Source organism: Syzygium oleosum, unplaced genomic scaffold, assembly GCF_021117445.2.
Source record: "Syzygium oleosum isolate NSW1041296 unplaced genomic scaffold, Sole_v2.1 Sole_v2.16, whole genome shotgun sequence".
Classification (NCBI taxonomy): Eukaryota; Viridiplantae; Streptophyta; class Magnoliopsida; order Myrtales; family Myrtaceae; genus Syzygium; species Syzygium oleosum.
This window is the reverse complement of record NW_026607500.1, coordinates 5020154-5034771: the sequence shown is the minus strand read 5'-3', so window position 1 is coordinate 5034771 and position 14618 is coordinate 5020154. Positions and strand designations below refer to the sequence as shown.

Below are 14618 nucleotides of genomic sequence, written 5' to 3'. Positions count from 1 at the left end.
TGACCTAATGATGTATATATAACACTAATCTAGGTCAATTACATGGGCTCTCTAGTCCTAATGGCTTAGGCTTGGGCTTAGATTTTAATTCAATTTAAATGGGCTGAATTAATTAAGGATAATGGGCTGAATTAAGCTCAAATTAAAACAACCGAGCCCGTTTGACTTGTAATTCCCGGCCCTTGCATTCCAAGCGAGCCGAGTCCCATTCGATGAAATTTAAGCTCGTTCGTCACCGCCGGTCCGATGCAAAATGCAATTAATCTAAAATGAATTTAAACTATATGTTATGCAACCTAGATATTTTTGTTTAGGGGTTAAAAATTTAATCCCTAATTTTCTATACAAATTACGACTAAATGATACGCCAAAATTTAGGTGTCAACAAAGTGTTTAATCCCTTTACCTGAAAATACTTTTGCGGACCTCGCTTTTAATGGACTGAAGTTTGAAATCCGAGAAAGAATGGTTGGACAACCATATTCAGATATGTTCCAGTTATCAACCATAACTACTAAGCATGAAAGTCTCCTTCAGGAAAAAGACAAAAGGTATGATCGATGGGGTGAAGTTTGTTGGGTTGACGCTGACAAGAGCAAGGATGAAATTGAATCAGGAGATATAGCAGATGTGGCTCTCGCTAAAATGATGACTGATAAGCCATACATTTGCAAGGCTCTAAAGCCAGCAAGAGTTAAAGAAAAATCCAACCTCATGTCCAAGGCTAAGGAACCTATTTTTTATTCTTTCGATATCAATAAGACAGAGGAAATATTTGACTTATTATTAACCGACGGTCAGATCAGACTCACGGAGGGTCAGGTTATACCCACCAAAGAAGAATTAGCGGGAAAGAAGTACTGTAAATGGCATCATTCATGGAGCCATGCCACCAATGACTGTCTCGTATTTAAAAGAAACGTCCAGGAAGCTATTAAGCAAGAGAAGATAAAATTCTCTGAGGACAAAGGTAAGTCCCCGATGGAAGTTGATGTCGATCCTTTTCTTGTAATGGCAGGGATGGTGTCATTAAGGACAAAGACCAGGGGACATCGGCCGTATCGTTTTTGCAAAAAGTGTAGACGACTATTGGAACAAGACAAACATTACTCCAACAGTCGAAGACGTCCGCCTAGTGAAGTTGTCGACGGAACTCGCGACTTGGTCCTCACTGATTCATATGATGAACAAACTCCTTCTAGAGGTGTTAATCATCATAGAGGCCATCAAAGCCGTAATAAGACTATTAAGTCATTCAAGCAAAGGTACGAAGAAGGTGATCCGACTATTGGTACTTTGGGAGAGCCTAATGGTAAATATGATTATTATGTTAGTTATGCTCCACCACCTTCGTACAATGGGAAGATTGAGCCAAGTGGATGGGGTTCTAACTTCCCTGATCAAGAGGATCTTTGCACAGACCCTCATCCACCACATCGACAAACTCTGAAAGTGCCAAGAGACCCACTTGTAGGTCAATGGTATGAGGCCCACCGAACTCAAAATCGTAGTTCAAATCTGACGCGGACTCAAAAAAGGAGAATGCTGAGGAAAAGAAAGGAGTATCAGCTCCAACAACAAGTAAGTCAAGTTCACATCAAGCAGGTTAGACCAACCTTAATCGCAGAACAAAAGGTCAAGCCAAAGTACCCTAAACGTAGAAACTTAGTCTGGAAAAGAAAACCAGGAATTCAAGTGTCGACATCTGGTCGACCTCAGCAATCTTCACCAAAGCAAGACATTGAGCCTGCACGGTGTGAACCACAACAATTGTCAAGATCAATCTCATCATTAAGTTCTTGCATGGTTCGAGTATATCTTCCATCGAACCTTCGGGTTATGACGGTGGAGCCAGGTCATACGAAAGAAATTACAATGGAAGAGAAAGAAAAAGCAGAATTTCACTTTGCTATAGAGGAGGTGGTTGAATTCGAGAAACCTCCGCCCAAGGGGTCAAACCATTTAAGGGCTCTGAATATCAACGCAAAAGTTAATGGCCGACCGGTGTCTTGAGTGTTAGTGGACGGGGGATCTACACTGAATCTCATCCCATATCGTTTCTACAAGAAACTGGGAAAGCGTGACGAGGAGATTATTCCGTCGAACATCTAATTGTCCGACTTTACTGGAGAAGCCTCCGAAGTTAAAGGAATTTTCATTGCTGACTTGATCGTTGGCACCAAAACTTTCAGGACGTCCTTTTGTGTGGTTAATGCATATGGATCTTACAATTTGCTATTGGGCCGGACTGGATCCATGGTAATTAATGCGTACCATCAACTCTCCATCAGATGCTAGCTTTTTGGAACGGAGATAAGGTAGAATATGTCAAAGCAAACACCAAGTCACAGTCAACCTATACACATGCATTGGCGCTGGAAGACAGTATATCCATCAATAAGCCACCTCTCGTTGACCCCAATAGTATTGCATTCTGCCGTTTTGACAAAGGGATCGTTGAGTGGGTCCCGAAGAGTCAACTGGCATTACAATTAAATGAGGTTGTCCATGGAGAACCTTATATTGTCAAAAGACCTCATTGAGAGGTACTCAGCCTATCAGGCCGAGCTCGCAGAACAATCCACAGAAGCTGTCGATGGAATTCTTGAGTTTGAAGAGTCACCTATAAAAGAAATTGAAAAATCAATTGAAGCTCAAGACCCGTTACAAGAGGTCAACCTTGGGCTAGGCAATGAACATCGACCTATTTACATAAGTTCGTTGATCGATGATGACTTCAAAGCTCAGTTGATAAGACTCCTGAAGAAGTATAGGGATTATTTTGCCTGGGACTATAAAGAAATGCCAGGATTAAGCAGAGATGTCGTCAAACACCGACTACCCATAAAAAAGGGGTTCAGGCCTCATAAACAGCCGCCCAGACGATTCGCCCCGGAGGTTATCCTTAAAGTAAAAGAAGAAGTCGAGCGATTGTTAGCAGCAGGGTTTATTAGAACACCATGGTACGTCGAATGGTTGTCTAACATAGTCCCGGTAAAGAAAAAGAATGGGAAGTTACGTGTCTGCATTGATTTCCAAGACTTAAACGCAGCCACGCCCAAGGATGAGTACCAGATGCCAATGGCGGATATGTTAGTTGACTCGGCTTCTGGAAATGAAATTATGTCATTAATGGATGGTCATTCAGGCTACAATCAAATATTCATTGCTAAAAAGGACGTCCATAAAACTGTATTCAGGTGTCCTGGGGCCATTGGCACTTTTGAATGGCTCGTCATGCCATTTGGATTAAAGAATGCAGGCGCAACTTACCAAAGAGCTATGAACTTTGTTTTTCATGACATGATTGGAGAATTTATGAAAGTCTACATCGATGACATTATTGTCAAGTCAGACCAGGTATGTCATTTAAATTATTTAGAATAAGCTTTTATTAAGATGCAGAAATTTGACCTGAAAATGAATCCATTGAAATGTGCTTTTGGAGTAAGAGCTGGTAACTTCTTAGGGTTCCTGGTTAATCAAAGAGGAATTGAAATTGATAAAAATAAAGCTAAGGCCATCTTAGAATTGCCGCCTCCCATAACCAAAAAGCAACTTCAGATGATTTTAGGAAAGATAAATTTTTTGCGTCGATTCATCGCTAACCTGTCAGGAAAAATTGAGATGTTTTCCCCATTGTTGAAGTTGAAAAGTCAAGAAGAGTTTGTATGAGAAGACAAACATCAACATGCTTTTGACCAAGTCAAGGGGTACTTGGTTAATCCGCCAATATTGATGCCGCCAAAAGTGGATCAACCATTGAAATTGTACCTGGCCGCTACCGATACTACCATCGAATGTATGCTGGCGCAGGAGAATGGTGAAGGCAAAGAGCAAGCGATGTATTATTTGAGTTGGATGTTGAATGATCCTGAAACAAGATACAATGCGATTGAGAAGTTATGCTTGTCATTATTTTATGCATGTACAAAATTACGTCATTATATGCTGCCGACTACAGTACATGTGATATGTAAAACAGACGTGATTAAGTACATGTTGACTCGGCCTATTGTTAAAGGCCGAATTGCCAAGTGGGCGTTTGCTTTGACCGAAATAAATCTGGTCTATGTACCACTTAAAGCAATAAAAGGACAAGCCATAGCAGATTTCATTACGGAATATCCCGGAGCACGAGATGAAAGTTGTGAAGAATATGTTCACGTGGTCCCATGGCAGCTTTACTTCAATGGATCCAGTATCCCTGGGTCTGTAGGGGCAAGGATCATGATAATATCCCCTCATGAACAGAAAACGAAACTTATGTTCAAAATGGATTTTGAATGTTCCAATAATCAGGCCGAATATGAGGCCTTAATTGTTGGCTTAAACATCTTGGCCAACATGAAAATACGTTTCGTCAAAGTTATAGGGGATTCTCAATTGGTGATAAAGCAATTATCTGGGGAGTACCAGTGTCTTAATGAGAATATTATATCTTATTATTCACTGGCCAAAGACTTTGAGTTGATCCATGTTAAAAGAGAACATAACATGGAGGCCAATGATTTGGCACAAATGACTTCCGGTTATAAAATATCAAAAGAGCTTGTTGACCATATGATTACTCAAACCAAGGTTCTAACATCGATAGACAATAGAGTTATGTTTACACAATCGACAGGAACTCTTGTCGACAGCACGACTGTTGACGAAGTAGTAACCCAAGATTGGAGAACTCCATTTATAGAAGAAAAGCATTTAATTATTTGATGATTGGAGACGAGTTATATCATAAGACCGTAGATGGGCTACTACTCAAATGTTTGGGACGACAAGAATCTGTGATAGCAATGGCCGAGGTTCATGAAGGCATATGTGGAGCCCATCAATCAGGGATAAAAATGAAGTGGTTGCTCCGTTGATATGGTTACTTTTGGCCAACTATTACTCAAGACTGCATAAGTTATACTAAGGGATGTGAAGCTTGTCAAAGGTACGATCCCATTCAACATGTTCCTGCAGCCGTAATGAAACCTATCATCAAACCTTGGCCATTTAGGGGCTGGGCGATGGATATAATAGGAAAAATCTACCTCCCTTCATCAAGGAAACATAGCTTCATTTTGGTTGCCACCGACTATTTTACCAAGTGGGTTGAAGCGGCCTCGTATAAGAGTATAACACAGAAGAGAGTGAAAGAGTTCATCGAGGAGCGTATTATCCATCGATTTGGCATTCCAGAATCTATAACTACGGATCAAGGCACGGTTTTTACTGGACAAGAGATGATTAGTTTCGCCAAGGCTAGAGGCATCAAAATGATTCATTCAACTCCTTATTACGCCCAAGCCAACGGCCAGGCTGAAGCCTCTAACAAAGCCATTATCGCACTAATTAAACGACACCTGGAGGATAATCCCAGAGAGTGGGATGTGTTGTTGTCGACTGTATTATGGGCTTATAGAACGTCTAAAAAGACTGCTACAGGAACTAGCCCATATATGCTCACTTATGGACAAGAGGCAGTTCTCCCTATTGAAGTTATAATTCAATCCCTATGAGTCAGACTCCAAAATAACTTGGCCAAGGAGGAATGTGACGAGTTAATGTTCGCCAATATCGATGAATTGGGAGAAAACAGAGCGATTGCCTTGGAAAAACTAATCCTCCAGAAAGATAGATTTGCCAAAGCATATAATAAACATGTAAAGCATAAACAGTTTCAAATTGGTGACCTAGTTTGGAAGACCATTTTGCCAACGAGTTTGGACAGTGAAAAGTTTGGTAAATGGTCACCAACTTGGGAAGAACCATTCATGGTAACTAAAGCATTTGTCGGAAATGCTTATCGATTAATGGATATCGATGGAAAAGAATTTCCCCGTACTATCAATGGCAAATATTTGAAGAAATATTATCCTACTATGTGGGAGATGCGAGATATGGAGGAGGAAGAGACTGAAAATTCCGAATAAGTCTAGCAAAAGACAGATTACAAAAAAAAAAAGGGACATTGTTTTGGTTTTCTTCTTCTTCTCCTTCTTCTTCTTCTTCCTTCCTTCCTTCCTTCTTTCCTTCCTTCCTTCCTTCCTTCCTTTCTTCCTTCCTTCTTTCCGAACATAGACCTGCCAACCATCCTCACTCTCCCAGGCCGAGACCGACATGATCTCTAAAGCGGGCCACGAAGTGCTGCATTTGGTCCTCCAGGCGCTAGTTCGCCACTTCAGCCTGCTCCTTGGCCTTCTCGAGCTTGGTAAGCATCTCCTCCAGGTTCGACAACCGTTGTTAAGCCTTCGGATAAGCTCGAGGTGGGACTCCACCAGTTCATCCGACCTCTTGGCCATTGTGCCCAAGGATGTGGAAGCGGAGTTGATAAAGACTTCACAACGGAAATCCATCGAGAGGTCCATCTCAATTTCATCCTTTTCAGGGCAAGGAACTCCTCGCCTCAGTCTTTTCTCCGCCGCCTGAATCCGCTCAACAATTGGTTCCCGATATTTGTCAAGATGCTCTCGGGAGGAATGGAGTTGGCCCTGCACGTCAGAGAGTGTGTTGTACACTACATCAGCATGCTCGATCTCCTCCTTGAGACTCTCGGACAAGCGTTCCATGACGAAGTATGCACGAATGGCCTTTCCATTGTCCTGGAACTGAGACACCCGGTGCTCGAAGACGGTCACGAATTCCTCATAGTTAGCAAGGAAAGGATGACCGGAAGGCAGGTCATCAGGTCTCCCTTTGCGAATCAGCTGCTCGACCTTGGCCACCGCCTGGGGCTTGATGACCAAGACGGCGTAGGTCAGGCTCAGGTAGGAGATTAGCTCCTTCCATAAGGCCTTGAACTTGCGAGCACTCAAAGTTGGTGACGAGGCACTGGATTCCATCGTCGATCGGCACAATAAAAGAAAGGAGATTTCTCTGGAGAATGAGGAGTTAAAATTCAAGTCAAGTGGTGAAGTCTTGATCGCAATAGACCCACTGTTTATAGCCCGCGACTTGAGTCTCAAATCTTCACGAATCGATACAAGAAGATCAAGTGACGTAACGAATATCTCGGTTCGCACAATCGTATCTGTTTGATCAGCCCAAGATACACGGATTGGAACGTTGCGAGTAATGGGTATTTATTCCTTGAAGGTCACAAAGCAAGATTTGGGAAAAACGTGCCGATGATTACTCCCAACCGTTCGATGGTTTACACGTGTACCGATGGGATTTAACTATTACTTAGGCGCATGTCCATTCGACGGCAGAAGCGAATTATACCGATATAGATTGATTACGTATCGTACTAATTCATTAAATGCAAGTGCAGAAGGGTGCACACAGACGTCTTTTCGAGACCATAAAGAAAGGGTAGTTTGGTCAATAATACCATACAGGTCATCAAAGCAGGTGCAGACTATGATTATTCAGATAATATTCAAGCAAAAGGAAAAGCAGAGCAGTAGAAATATTTACAGCAGTGCTATTCTTGGCATTAGTGACATGGAAAAGAAAGGAAAAGACGGTGCTAGTTGTAAATTAAACGAAATGTTGCTCGAGGCCCAAGATGAAGCTGTGAAGTTGGACTTCTCGATCACAGTTTAATTCCAGAATTTTGTTCTTTCTGGTTTGGCTGTCCTCCACCTCAGTGCTCAGTTGCTTCACGGTCGCTTCAAGGTCTAGTATGACCTTACTTTGGTCAAAGAGTGTCGACATAGAAATACTTTCGTTGATACGGAACGCCTTGAAGACCTTACGGGCCTCATCCAGCTCTTTTCCTTTAAGACTCAAGGTCTTCTCTTTGCCCTTGATGTCATTAACATATTCAAGCCCTGCTTTAAAAGCATTCATAGTTACATCGAATGAATCAGAGAATTCATGAAGAGCAAAATCTAGAGCTCAACAAGGTAAAGGGTAAGGTAAATTGGTCAGATAGTCAAGCAAGGACCTAACTTTGCTTTCGATATCTGGGACATCACAAATAACATCGTACCCTTCCTTTAAGAGCTCACAAAGTTGAACTCCCTTCGAGCGAATTTCATCATAATTAGCAGAGGGAAAAAAGTTGCTTACCGAAGGACGTTTACCCCCAATAACTCGAATGTTGTTAACCTGAGGAGTTTTAAGGGAAGGATGATCCATAGTAGAGCTCACTTCATCCATCGATTCGCTTAAAAAATCATCCATATCGGAGAAAGATAATGATGGCATACTGGAGATAAGGGCATATCGGGCATAGGAAACCTCCTGAAAGGATGTAACAATCCCATTGGGAGCAGGATTATCCTCGACAAGGCAGAATCCAGGTCTTCAGGAAAAATCAAGACCTTATATTCATCCCACCATTGATTAAATGACATTGAACCATACGGAGTATTGAAATTATCGACAAGCTTGAACTGTCCCAGGATATATTTGGCAACCTCATTGTAGTATGACAGAGCATCATTCCGTGGAGACATAGGATAAGGGAAGTTCACCGAGTAGATAATTGACATAGGAATACCTTGCACCAATCCGAATTGACGGGCACAGTAATGGAGGTTGTATGCCTCGAAGCCAATAGAAAACCTTCCTCCAAAAGTGAATTCCAGTGAAAGATCGGTGGGAACAAGGATGCTTGCCCAAAATATTAAGGTGTCATGTTGTATAGTCGATGATAGTCGATAGGTCACAGACAAAGTTTATGCCAAACCTATGAAAAGTGAAGTCCTTCAGGGTGAGCAGAATACCCAGGAAGTATTCCAAGACCGGAAGCCCTCCAATTGGCCGGAGGAAAATGCTACAAAACTTCCAAGGCCCAAAAAACAGTCTCTATGGGTTGCTTATGTGCATCATACCAGTCGACGGGTGTAGAACCGTAAGACGTGAACAGATGAGGGAAATATGATCGAAGCCAACCATGCAATATCCACAGCGGACCAATGAAAGGGTCAGGATGCGTACTAAACAATGAAGATTGTACATCGGTCAGGCCTTTATACAAGGCAGATAAGGCTATTCGACCTAACCCCACATCGACTGTAACGTCCCGAAATTCGACTCACTTTCGAAATCAATGAAATTGATGTATTTCTCATTTCATTTTAGTAAGTCTCGCCCGGAACTGATCATTCTTGGGATACTGACCAGTAGGGAAAGGCTAACTAGGAAAAACGGTACGTGGACCCAAGAACTCGACCGTGAATTGGGTCCGATCCTGAGGTACGACGAGTGAATATTTTGTGCCAATGTGGGCCGGTCTAAGGAGAGTGACGGATGCAGTTCGACCGACGACGTACAACCGGATAGCGGGTGATTCCGCACGACCGAGAGTACGCGCGACGTACGATCCCGAACTTATTCCGAAACGATCGCGACCCCTGGGACTAGCGATAAATCCTCGTGTTCTCTAGGAAATCGGGACCGTCACGACTCGAGTAGCCTTATGTCGATACGCGTAACCCCTAAACAGCCGCCCGTTAGTGAGAGACGCTAAAACTGCAAATTGAGTGAAAACGATCGTGGAATTTAGTCCGAACTTCGGCGTCGATTTTCGTGGGCATGTGCGACTAATTTTCAAGGACGACGTCATTTTTATGTGGCCACGCATATTTGGGATCAATAGAGTCAAAAATTGGAAATTTGACCCTGGACCGGAAAATTACCGTTTTGCCCTTGTACCCCTAAGTTGGAATTCCGAATTTTGGAGATTATTTTAAGGTTAAATATTGATTTGTTTCAGCCCAATAATGCTGGAAATTGAAGACCAAAATGCCCCCAAGAGTTTTGCCAAGTTTAAACCTCAACCTTTGTTTTAGGGGCAAAGTTGGCATTATGAATAATTGGTCAACCACTCCACTAACTCACTCTCTCTATAAACCCTCTAATCTCTCTCTCTCCTCTTCATTTCTCCCCTCACTCAGCCGGCTACCCCTCCCCCCACGACAGCTTCATCTTCTTCTTTTTCCCTTCTTGTTTGGGACGTGGAAGGCCAAGCTCGCCGGAGGAGCTCCGCCGCCGCCGGGGCTATTTCGCCACCACCGCCGCCTCGCCTAGCACCATCCAGCCGTCCCACTCCTCTCCCTCTCCCTCCCATCCGCCGCGACCAGCCGCCCCTCCGCCGTTGCCCTCAAGCCGTCGTCGCACGCGCACGCCGGGAAGGTCGCCGCCGCTGCCCCGCTGCTGCCCAGCCTTCCTCGTCGCTTGTTCAGCCCCATTTCAAGCTTAGGACTTCAAGTGAGTTTGACCCTAAACCCTAGGTAGGCTAATTTGCATTTCTAGATGGGTTTTAGGGGTTAATTAGGGTAATTTGGGGGTTAAATTGTGGAAGTGATTAGGGGCTGTTGTTGTGGCTGATTTGGTGGATTAGTATGATGAATTAATGGAGGTTTAGTGGCCCGAGAGGTGCTGTACAATGGCTGGACAGATTTGGATCGGAATGGCCCAAGTTTGGGAAAGTTCGGGTTTGAAATGTGGATTATAGAGCGCGCCTTATTTGGTCTTGTGGTGGCTGATTAAAATAGTGTCTTGGGGAGTCTAATGGAGCACTTTGAGGTTATTGAATGACGCGGTGCGACCGGTCTAGTGGCTGTCCACATTGGAGTTTAATTGGGCAAGGTGCGATTGTTTTGAGGTCTAGTAGTGTAATTGTCGGAAATGTTGGATTGACCGAACTAGTGGCTGAATTGTCCTTGAATGCGAGCGATTTTGTAGTGCCGTGACATATGCCTAGTGCGACTAGGAAGGGAGTAGCTTGGTGGGCCTCGATTTCTATGGATTCGTGTTGAACTAGTTGTGTGATTTATGCGTGTGAATTGTGTACCGTGCGTGAGTGCTTGAATTGATTCCACGGTTGTGCTAATATGTGGTTGGGCATATTGAATTGTGGTCTGAGCATATTGCGTGACGAATTGAACAGGTGGTGTAGTGATATTAAATGCCCTTTGTGAAAAATGTGAATGCCCAAGTGTGATTGTTGTAGTCATGGGTGTGCGTCACGAGCATTGGCACGACATGTGCATTTACAAGTGTGCCCGAGTGACATGTGCATTGTGATCACCTAAAATGCCCTGATGCGTTTAACGCGGGGTTCAGATAAAAATCGTGCCTGTGAATGTGTGATCACAATAAACCCTGATGCGTTTTACACGGGGTAGTGAACCCGTCCTGAGGCGTGTTACGCGGGACGATGCCTGGTTTACCGGAAGATGACCAACCTGAGGTGTTTTACGCGGGTAATGTGTCATGAGCCTGATGCGTTTTACGCGGGCCAGAGATCGATCTCGAAGTGTTGGACCTGATGCGTTTAACGCGGGTCGGATGAGAAATTGATAAATGGCAAGAGTGCTAGTATGCAAGTGTGTGTTAATGCATTGATGAGGCATGAACATGAGTGCGAACATGAGCATATGCATTACACACGTCGAGACTGAGTGATATGTGTATATGTGCCGTGATCTAATTTCTATGGTACTGTTGTGATTATATATATAGAATGCCTAACTTGCAGGGTCAAGTAAAAATTAGATTTAGGCCCGAGGGCCTGAGTCGTTTATGTTTCATATTGTGCTTTATTTAGTACTCGTCAGGAGGTGCACGTTAGCCTAGTTTAGGTTTAGGGAATTACTCACTGAGATTATTCTCATCGTTGTATAAAACCATTTTTCAGACCCTCAGCCCTGAGATGCCTACCATTCCAGTGCGTTTTGGGATTCCGCATCACGTAGAGCGGACAAGGACGATACACCCCGTAGGGAACGGGGAGTCATATATTAGATATTATACCGCAGTTTGGGTAGACGCGGGGGAGTCATATTATCAAACCCACGAGTACGTGGCTTGGTGCTTCAGGGACGATCTCGGAGAGTATGGTCCTCTCCGTACTTTTGACGTCCCGTTTACCGGGTTGGGCACCCGGTATCCTCGATGCCCTAATGGCGAGGTGACCGACCCTGGCTCTTCAGCCGAGGAGAGTGCGAGCTCCGACGGTGTGCTAGTGGAGTACGAAGTAGACGAGTTTGAGCCGATGGACATAGAGCCAGACGACGGGGACGCCGTTCCGGAGCCGATGGAGCCGGACGATGAGGAGATAGAGCCGATTGAGGAGGATCTCGTGTCGGAGGCCGAGCCCGAGGATATGGTCTCGGAGGAGGAGGCTGTAGAGGCCGAGTCTGAGACGGATTCATCAGGGTCCGAGGAGGAGATGCCTGACAGCTCTTCATCCTCGGAGTCTTCTGATTCCGACCCAGACTGGGCACCGTAGGAGTTAGTATCTGCCTTAGTTTGGTAGGGCCAGTACCTTTTTGACCAGTGCCCCACCTTTAGTATTAGACTGACCCCCGAGCCACTTACCCCTTTTTGTCAATAGTGGCCTTTGACCCGTTTTTGATTTTTGATGATCGGGCTGTACATGGATATTGTATATGGTTCCCAGTAGTAGTGCAAGTGTTTACTTTACAATTGCTGTTGTTCGTAATTGTGGCTATCCTTGGTTATGTGTATAATTTTGTCCGGGTATTGTATTGCTTCCGCGTGTGCTTTAATCTCTGTGTTGGGCGTTGGGTCGGCGACGCGTCCTGGGACGTCGCACTCGAATCGACCTTTGCGAGGGATGTAACGTGCCGAAGAGTGCGGGGCGTGACATCGACACTCTGAGTAAGGGCGTATGCGATGTCCACAAACTCATATGATATGGAAGTAGTACAAAAGATATATCGACAGAGCCAACAAAGCAGGAATGCAACATGTTCTTGGGGAGTTATGGGTCCATCTGGCTTGCTGAACTCCTTGATGAAGTCAGGCAATGAGAGATCAACGAAAGAAATACCATAAAAATCTGGACATGACCACGACTTCTGATTATAAAATTCCACAAAATGTGATAGGCCAGTCAGTGACCACATATCGAGCATAGTGATGGACATGTGTCCCCAACGAAAAAAGAAACAGTTGCTGGAGAAGGACCAGAAAGTAATGGCGGAGCCCAATAACCCACGTTCCAGGTCATAAGATGACATACTGACCTCGAGAGCGATGTCGATTCCGGCAGCTGTCCATAAAAGTCGAGTTTCTTGGTCAGCCTTCAACCGAATAAACCATTTGTGAAAATCCTCTTCGTAAGAAAGGAAACTTCGAAATCGAGAAGACCCGGTGGACCACACATCCGTAATGGAAGAATGTTACAGTGCCAAAGTCTCACTGTGCTTATACGGGAAATGAAATTGGAGATTCACGGGTATATTAAGATGGTCCATGAAACTGGGGCTTAGAGAGAAACAGTTGCATTCATCCTCAACAATTTTCAGTAGATGAAAAAAGCAATTACCAGCGCACGGATCGTTTTTAAACTTATCAAAAGCCGCGATGTAATCGCTAGCTAAATATTCAGACTTTTTGGACTCCATAAGAAATGATGGATCAAGATCGGAAAAGGATTCAAGAAAGGATTTTTAGGGTTAGAGAAGAAGACGTGGCGGTGAAACGAGGTTTTGACAAGAATGAAGGATGAAGAAGACGATTTGAAAAGTCACGACTGTTCGAAGAAGATACGAGGTGATGTATCCAAAGGATATTGGATGAAGAATTCGTATGGACTGCTCGAAAGGACGTCAAAGGACAGAAAAGCATGATTATCGCCTAGGGATTCGTACACAGATAAGGTACACCTTTAAAAGAAATAAATTCAAAATTATTCATTTTAAAAGGGAGCATATGTTGACACCCAAAATTACCTCTGGTGAGAGCGGGTCGGTTACAAGTTACAAAGGATATAAAGTACGGCCCACGTGGCGAAAATCCGAAAAAGGCCGCAAGTCAGGCCCAGAGACATTAAGAAGACCTAAGGTAATTATCGACAGGACACGTCATAGAAGTGTCGACAAGTCCAAAATCACGAGTTTTGCACGTGACATCGACGAGTTCAAGATCACGAGTTTTTCACGTGACGTCGACAAATCCAAGATCACGAGTTTTGCACGTGACGTTGACAAATCCAAGATCATGAGCTTTGCACGTGATGTCGACAAAGTCCAAAATCACGAGTTTTGCACGGAATCATGGTAATACGTGGTGAAAAATTCATTTACATGTGTCAAAAGGTAAAGATATGACCGTGGTCGTGAAGATCAAGGAAGTTAAATAATGACAAGAAATAAAGAGACACGTGGAAGAAAATTAGTTATTACGTGATGCCCAAGGAGCGTAAGCAACGTCGATAAGTCAGGAAACGGTTAAAGCGCGAAACGTAAGGAAGTGGAAAACAACTTTCAAGGAAATGTGTTCGGTCAACAGTTATCAAGCTGCTCTATAAATACTCAAGGATTTCCAACGTAAAAGGGACCCGTTTTTCAAAAACAATACAACATATCTTTTATCTAGCTTTACTTTTAGTGCATTAGGAGTAGTTTTAGCTGTAATTTTTAGATTCTACGTCGTAGATTCAATTCCAGCAAGAGTCTTTATCGGGTTCAACATTGTTGATTAAATTCCAATGTTGTGCCATTAGTTCAGCGTTGTCGATTAAATTCCGGCGTTGTGCTTGGAATATAGCTGTTGATTAGATTCCGGTCATATTCTCTCAAGTTACGTCATTGATTAGATTCTGGCGTACCTCGAATGGTAATACCGCATATTAGTTGTGTCGTTAATTAGATTCCGACATAGCTTGATCTCGGTATTTGCAAGTTGTCATTCCATTGTTAGTACTA

The 14618-nt window shown here is 43.7% G+C and overlaps 1 pseudogene; it reads left to right on the top strand.

Moving 5' to 3' along the window:
• The window catches only part of LOC115671640 (glutamate receptor 2.1-like), a 38337-nt pseudogene that overhangs the window by 20506 nt on the left and 3213 nt on the right, over positions 1-14618 (top strand).